Source organism: Dermacentor albipictus, chromosome 9 (assembly GCF_038994185.2).
Source record: "Dermacentor albipictus isolate Rhodes 1998 colony chromosome 9, USDA_Dalb.pri_finalv2, whole genome shotgun sequence".
NCBI lineage: Eukaryota > Metazoa > Arthropoda > Arachnida > Ixodida > Ixodidae > Dermacentor > Dermacentor albipictus.
In genome coordinates, this window is record NC_091829.1 from 112,868,383 (window position 1) to 112,877,105 (window position 8,723).

General features: G+C 47.0%; 1 long non-coding RNA gene across 1 annotated transcript; it reads left to right on the forward strand.

The window, feature by feature from the left end:
* The first annotated feature begins 231 nt into the window (after nucleotides 1-231).
* On the forward strand, nucleotides 232-3,011 carry LOC135919445 (uncharacterized). The gene is made up of 3 exons (XR_010569963.1): nucleotides 232-291; nucleotides 2,741-2,806; nucleotides 2,894-3,011. It is a non-coding gene; the product is annotated as an uncharacterized lncRNA (long non-coding RNA).
* Nucleotides 3,012-8,723: the final 5,712 nt, after the last annotated feature.

An 8,723-nucleotide genomic window follows, 5' to 3' on the forward strand; every position in this document is an offset into this window, starting at 1 on the left:
TCAGAAAGGCTGGCCAGCCTTTCTGAGGCACCCTGTTTACAAACTATATACCACAGTTCTTTAGGTAGAGAAGTTTTGAGGAAACAAAATAAATTAAAGAGACGTATACAAAAATGATAGGATGATAATCATTTATAGCAAACCTGATGAAATCAAGCAGGCTAGGTACCAATTTGTCAGCGCCCCGCTTCAAAGGGGATGCCAATAAATCATCATCAGCAGCAGCAGCAACGATGTTCTGCTAGTGAAGATCCCGCCTGAAGCCGGAACGACCCACAGCATTACAGAAAAGTAAGCATTCTCTTCGCGGACTCGCCGCCTACTTTGGCGCTTTCTTCCTCGGATGCCTTCTGGAATTCTACATGATGTCTAGTAACCGCGTACACTGGGAACCCGATAAACGGACGCGTTGCCAACATTTCTGCCACTCGCCCAGAGGCTGCTGTCATGTATGTTGTCCAGCAGCTGCCGCACTTTGATTTCACCAATGCGAGCGTGGGGCTCCCCTCACTGAAAGGTTTCGAGGACTACCTTTTCTCCTCGGGAAGAAATCGCGAGGGAGTAAAGAACCTCAAGTGAAGACACTTTCGTACTGCGTGGGAAGAAAAACGTCAGAGATCATAAAAAACGTTCGACTTGTCATAGGAGAAATACCACCCCTTCGCGCCTATAAAATCGGTGTTCTGTGCACTTTTTCTCCACTTGGAAGACCTTGTTTATGACAGCACTGTTCGAACAAGAGGAACGAGGAACCTGGTAGAACAACTGATTACTTTCTAGCAGCACCTTATATTGGTATATAAAAGCACAGTAGCTAAACTATTTGCAGGGTGTATTTACAGGGGTATCAAGCACTGGCCAATATGGAAGCCAGCCAACATCAAGCCAGGCGCATCATCGTCATCACATCAGCAGTCACCGCTTATGGGCATGCCCCACTAAATCTACAGGTCAACATCACCGTCTTCTAGTGTAACGTTGCATGGCCCCTGGCTGCAGAAGTACCGACCCGGCGCCACTAATGTCCAATAGCAGAGGAAGGGTGGTAACGCTTCAGTCTCAAGGCTTCGACAACGTCTGCGGAGAACTGAACAGATGCTGTGGGACTGACGCACAGAATATCGTACTTGGCGTCAGTTAATTGTCGAATGGCGTGGTATGCGCCCGTGCAGCGAAAAAACTTTTCAGAAAGCCTCACACGACGGGGACGAAAGTAGCACGAGGTCATCAGCAGCAAACCATTCGTCGCGGTGTCACTGGACGTAAAGGCGCTTCTCATTGTCTTGGGAAGCAGCAAGTCTACTACGGGCTATCTGCCGCGCGCAATTAGCCCGGACGATGGCGTCGCTTGTATCATTGTTAGTCGAAGTTGCAGGGGGAGGAATAAACGTGTCCAACGGTAAAGTTGGTTCATGTCCGAACAAAAGGTAAAATGGAGAGTACCCAACAGTGTCGAGGTTCCAATGACCGTGTTCAGCCGAGACGCACTTCGAAAGCATATTAGTTAAAGGGGCACTAGAGGGAAATATCAAGTTGGGCTAGATTGAAAGATTAAGCCTTTCTAATAACAAGCTCACTATTCTTAGCGAGAGCAGACTATCTATGGGCCAGAAAACGAAGAAATTGAGAAACTGGAGTTACGCAACCTGTCGTGCGTGGTGGTACCTCTCACAAAATGATGCCCGAGCCTCTATTTTAAGCATTCAACTACTGCTGCATGTTACCGGTGAAAAGTAAATAAATAAACTTTGCCCGCTAAGAAAACATGCTGTAGGCTATAGTTATTGTATTACTGCATATTACGGCCATCGTGCTCACTCTACAGTAGTGTCGACAAGTTCTGGTTTGGAAGACCGCGCTAACCGCGCTTGCACTTTCGCTCGGTGAATGGCGAAGTTTTCAATTTGCGGCGTGCTGTGCTGTCGGTGCTGTGTCACGAGATCTCGTTTCAGCTTTAGTTCCCACTTCCCAGCGGTGAAATGCCGGGTCGGTGGGATGTCACGGGGTGCCCAAATGGTCCGCATCGTCTGAACAAGGATACTGAAAGCTCCGACAACAACATGCACTACTATGCGGTCCCGCGGGGCGATCCTCTACGTTCTCGCAGCCTCAGTGCATTTCCCATGCTACAGCGGGTAGGAAAGGTGCCGATCAGACTGCATGTGTGTCCGATGCACGATGCATTTTCCCCCTAAATATTACGAGCATATTTATCTTTTGAGGCAGTCAATGTACGTGCCTTTTCAAATGCGACTTTGTTGCAACGCTGTTCCGTTGATATTGCTCATCCCATGAAAAACAAGCATCGTAGAAGCAGGACGAAAATTTTACGGTGACTAGGGCGTCTTCTCGACGAGCATGTTATTTTCCTTTCAGTACTAAAACTCAGCAACTGTGCACAGCCCTCTATAGCCAGCTGCCCTTATTTGCAGGCTAATGTTTGTGACATTTTCAAGGAAAATGACACTGCTGGAACCTCCATTGAAAGCAACGCAGATTACGAGCTCAATTCTCCCCTAAGACAGTCAACTGAAGTGTCTTTCCAAGCGAGACTGGGTCGCAGCGTTATTCCGTCGACATCACCTTGATCCCATGAGGAGCAATTGCCGTTGCGGCAGGACGCATGTTTCATAATGAGTCGTGTCTCTTCTTGGCACCGCATGCTATTTAACTTTCAATACTAAAACTCAGCAAGTGTTCGCCGCTGACATTACCTATATCCAGCTGCCTTTATTTACAGGCTAATGTTACTGACCTCATCGCCGAAAATAGCACTGCTGGCACCTTCACCGAAAGCAACGCGGAGGTATGCGTGTGTGGTTTATCGCGGTGGTTGCAGTTGCACGCAGACCAGGCGCCACACGCAGCTTCGTAAACTTTCGGCACATTTCAGACGCTTCCCACTGGTGCGAAAGACGCGGAGGCGCAGACAGATTTCCTGCAGATCCCCGCGAAAACAAGCCCTTTACGCAGCGTCGGGAAGGCGCAAGGAATGCAAGCTCAACCACTGGGCACGAGCGTTGGTAAGTATACCCGAGCTGCTACCTAGCTTTTCGCGAAATTTACTAAAGTTATATGGTATACACTTTGAACAAGCAGAAAATTTTCTCGTTTGTTTGGTAGCACCACAAAAAAATATAGGACCAATGGAGTACAACATTGTGTACTTTAGTATGCTTGCTGGTGCTTTGTGCTGTGCAAATTTAGTCAGAATTGCTGCCATTTTCCTAACTTTTCAGGAACTATGTGACACAGTGTGATTTTCTCTAAAGTTGTTGTCCTGGTTCTCTTTTATTGAGACCTTCGCATGGTGTTTCTCTGAACACAAATCTGAAGGAAATGAAAGGCAAGGCAATTCAGGTGAATGTGTGGAACATACCTACGCCAACGACATCAACTCCAATCAAGAGACGGCGTACTACCTGCGTCAGGAAACTAGTCAAGCGCTGTATACGTACACAAACAAAGGACATCAGCTACATTCCCTCTCCTAATATGTCCCCAGTATTGCAATACTCTTGCATGCATGACGCAACGTGCGAGCCGGAAGAATTGACTTCTACTCCAAAGGTCACATTTGATGAGTAGGTACACATTGCGTACTACTGTGCATATTGGTGTATAAAAGTTGAGATACAAAGGTGCAAAGAAATGAGTGCTCTTAACGTGTTTATAGCTAAGTGATGTTTACTTGTTTATTGAAAAACAGTGTGACAGGTTATATATAATGCAATGATTCATGTTATTAATGGTAACAAAAGCGAGACCTACAGCTGTGCATCTAAGTGCCTGGCCTGCAGTAACTAATTGCAATGACAGAGGGGAAAAAAGCTTCCGTGATTTGAGCGAAGCAGTTCCAAAGTGACAGAGAAGACGTAGCAAATTGGGGGAGCAGTGCTGCACTTGTGCATGCAGATTGCAGATCATTTCAACGCTGTGTTAGCAATTATTTGGCGCACAGGTGCAGCATTAGGTGCACTTCACAATAATGAAGGCAATAAAGAACAATTATTGCTGCTAAAAGAGAAAAATGTAATAACTTTCAACGCCAACTTTTCACTCAGTGAGGGAGTGAATTTGTATGAGAGTGCCTGTATAAATGTTAACCGTAAGGGGTTTTTTTTCAGTTGTGATATGAATGAGAGGTGCACGGAACACAAAGACTACACTCTTGCCTCCCATGACAACCTGCGGACACTCCAGAACATGTTCCGCACTTGCTTCCCCACATCACGCACAGTGAGCTTCCCCTGTTCAGGGGCACGCATCACAGCTAAGACTGAATGCCCTAATTGACATGAGCACATGTGGGCGAGCCAGCCCGTTGAAGTGCTGCCGGAATACTCAGAATGATGAGGTGGATGATTGTTCAAATCATCAGTTATCAAACATTCTTCAGTTACCAGGAGGCCCAACCTCTGACAGGGAGGCCATCGACGTGGACTTCAAGAATGTTTCAGCGCATACCTCCACAGACTGCGCAGCTTTACCTCCACAAGCTGCGTAGTCTGGTTTCCCGGCGACAAGCTACGGCTAAGTGACGGCGAAAGACAGCGGCGGCGAGTCGGTGAACGAGATAGACGAGGATGCGGCGGACGCGACTGGGCGTAAGGGAGTGGGTACCTTTCTTAGGGGTATTGGGTGTTCAGGGTTCGGTGCGGGGAGGATAGTGGCTTGCAGTACGGAAGGGTCCATAGTAAGCGGGAAATAGGCTAGGGCATTTAGAGCACTACTGGCTGTGGCAATAGCGAGCAATGTGTTCAACTATGCTGCATCGGAATCAGATAGACTTATCATCGGCTGTTCTCCATTCCGACGGGTTTTTGGAACGATGAAGGGCGTAGGGTTCACGACGGAGCCTGTCCACGCATGCTAGAGCAATGTCAGGACTCTTCATGGCGCAGACAATAGAGCGGGAGCCAATGTTTGCAAATTACTGGTGAAGAACGGCGTAGATCCAGAAAACAGCCGGCGTCGATGTGTCGGATGGCGTAGGTTTATAAGAAGCATGATAGGCGGCCTCGAGGTCTGGACGTGCGATGCGCGTCACGTCACCTAATGTGGATTGTTGTCAAGGAGTTGTCTTGCAGGACGACGTCGGGGCGGTATTCGGTAGACGCTCGAACTGAGACGAGATGCGCCGGCATTTCGCATGCTCTAGACGACGGCGCTATTTAATCACACTGTCTACGGTGGTCCCGTTGGTTAAGATAAACAGATTGAACGCGTCGTCCGCAATACCCTTCAAAATATTGCCTATCTTGTCAGCCTCAGACACCTTCTGGTCAGCTTATAGACACAAGTAGAGTGTGAGACCGGGCTAGTTCGTATATCTTGCAGAACTGACTAGCGCAAGAGTTGACACGGGACACTAAAAAGTCGACAAGGACAAGCGCTTGCCCTTGTCGCCTTTTTAGTGTCCCGTGCCTAGTCTTGCGCTAGTCACTTCTGCATGTAGACACAAGGCCAGCACGTTCTATATGTACGACAACTAAGGCTCACTTGACTTCAGGATAAGCACCGCTAGTTGTTTCTTGGCGGCAAACTGTCAACCAAACAGGTTGCTGAAAATGTCGCACAGTTGCTGCATGAACGTGTCCCAGCTGGCGAGATCGTCCTCGATTGTCCAAAACCAGAAGCGAGGAGTTCCAGTAAAGTATGACGTTGCCAGCATTATGGTTAGATCACAGCCATCCTGTTTCTGAGAATGCCTGCCAAACGCACCCCAGCCCATTCTTATTCTTCTGATTATTTCCGTCTCATGATCCGGATCCGCCGTCACTACCTGCCCTAAGTAGATGTATTCCCTTACGACTTCCAGTGCCTCACTGCCTATTGTAAATTGCTGTTCTCTTCCGAGACTGTTAAACATTACTTTAGTTTTCTGCAGATTAATTTTTAGACCCACTCTTCTGCTTTGCCTCTCCAGGTCAGTGAGCATGCATTGCAAATGGTCCCCTGAGTTACTAAGCAAGGCAATATCATCAGCGAATCGCAAGTTACTAAGGTATTCTCCATTAACTTTTATCCCCAATTTTTCCCAATCCAGGTCTCTGAATACCTCCTGTAAACACGCTGTGAATAGCATTGGAGAGATTGTATCTCCCTGCCAGACGCCTTTCTTTATTGGGATATTGTTGCTTGCTTTATGGAGGACTACGGTGGCTGTGGAGCCGCTATAGATATCTTTCAGTATTTTTACATTACGGCTCGTCTACACCCTGATTTCGTAATGCCTCCATGACTGCTGAGGTTTCGACAGAATCAAACGCTTTCTCGTAATCAATGCAAGCTATATATAAGGGTTGGTTATATTCCGCGCATTCCTCTATCACCTGATTGATAGTGTGAATATGATCTATTGTTGAGTAGCTTTTACGGAATCCTGCCTGGGCCTTTGCTTGACAGAAGTCTAGGGTGTTCCTGATTCTATTTGCGATTACCTTAGTAAATAGTTTGTAGGCAACGGACAGTAAGCTGATCGGTCTATAATTTTTCAAGTCTTTGGCGTCCCCTTTCTTATGGATTAGGATTATGTTAGCGTTCTTCCAAGATTCCGGTATGCTCGAGGTCATGAGGCATTGCGTATACAAGGTGGCCAGTTTCCCTAGAACAATCTGTCCACCATCCTTCAACAAATCCACTGTTACCTGATCCTCCCCAGCTGCCTTTCCCCTTTGCATATCTCCTAAGGCTTTCTTTACTTCTTCCGGCGTTACCTTTGGTATTTCGAATTCCTCTATACTATTTTCTCTTCCAATATTGTCGTGGATGCCACTGGTACTGTATAAATCTCTATAGAACTCCTCAGCCACTTGAACTATCTCACCCATATTAGTAATGATATTGCCGGCTTTGTCTCTTAACGCATACATCTGATTCTTGCCAATTCCTAGTTTCTTCTTCACTGTTTTTAGGCTTCCTCCGTTCCTGAGAGCATGTTCAATTCTATCCATATTATACTTCCTTATGTCAGCTGTCTTATGCTTGTTGATTACCTTCGAAAGTTCTGCCAGTTCTATTCTAGCTGTAGGGTTAGAAGCTTTCATACATTGACGTTTCTTGATCAGATCTTTCGTCTCCTGCGACATTTTGCTGGTATCCTGCCTTACGGAGTTACCACCGACTTCCATTGCACACTCCTTAATGATGCCCACAAGATTGTCGTTCATTGCTTCAACACTAAGGTCCTCTTCCTTAATTAAAGCCGAATCCCTGTTCTGTAGCTTGATCTGGAATTCCTCTATTTTTCCTCTTACTGCTAACTCATTAATCGGCTTCTTACGTACAAGTTTCTTCTGTTCCCTCCTCAGGTCTAGGCTAATTCGAGTTCTTACCATCCTGTGGTCACTGCAGCGCACCTTGCCGAGCACGTCCACATCTTGTATGATGCCAGGGTTAGCGCAGAGTATCAAGTCTATCTCGTTTCTAGTCTCGCCGTTCGGGCTCCTCCACGTCCACTTTCGGCTATCCCACTTGCGGAAGAAGGTATTCATTATCCTCATATTATTCTGTTCCGCAAACCCTACTAATAACTCTCCCCTGCTATTCCTAGCGCCTATGCCATATTACCCCACTGCCTTGTCTCAAACCTGCTTCTTGTCTACTTTGGCATTAAAGTGGCCCATTAGTATAGTGCATTTAGTTTTCACTCTACACATCGCCGACTCCACGTCTTCATAGAAGCTTTCGACTTCCTGGTCATCATGACTGGATGTAGGGGCGTAGACCTGTACAATCTTCATTTTGCACCTCTTAGTAAGTTTCACAACAAGACCTGCCACCCTCTCGTTAATGCTATAGAATTCCTGTATGTTACCAGCTATATTCTTATTAATCAGGAATCCGACTCCTAGTTCCATTTCTCCGCTAAGCCTCGGTAGCACAGGACGTGCCCGCTTTTTAGCACTGTATATATGCTGCTTTTGCATTGTGAAACATAGTTCCAGCGCACATTTGAACAAGGACGAGGCGAGAAAGACAACACGAACGCCGGCATTGTGAAACATAGTTCCAGCGCACATTTGAACAAGGACGAGGCGAGAAAGGCGTTCGTGTTGTCGTGTTGTTCGGCATTCGTGTTGTCTTTCTCGCCTCGTCCTTGTTCAAATGTGCGCTGGAACTATGTTTCACAATGCTAATCATAACCAACTAGCCCAGCTGTCCATACTTATGCTGCTTTTCGCCCCCTAACTTCACTGAGCCCAATTATATCCCATTTACTGCCCTCTAATTCCTCCAATTCCTCTAATTCCTCCTGTTTGCTTAGGCGCTCGCACATGCTGAGCCACTCCTCCAAGTTAATGGGGTTGGCCCGGAAAAGGACCCGGGATCACGTGTTTGTGTGAGGGTGATAAACTGGGTTGTGGTCGCCGGCGTAGCCCGCAGCGAAGTGTCATCAGCTGGAGGCATGGCGGTAGATTCGAGGTGACGTCCGCTGCGAAGTTCCATTGTCAGAAGTACACCGCAACTACACCAAATAAATGTAACGTGAAAACACAGTAGCGAAACTATTTACAGATTGTATTTACAAGGATAGCAAGCACTGGCCAACATGGAAGCCAGCCAACACAAGCCAGGCATGTCGTCATCAGATAAGCAGTGGCCGCTTACGGGTACGTCCCACTTAATCCACAGGTCAACATCGTCGTCTTCTAGTAGCACGTAGTAATATTCTGGCTGCTCATTGTCACTCCGGAGTGTGAACACAGCACTTGACCCGT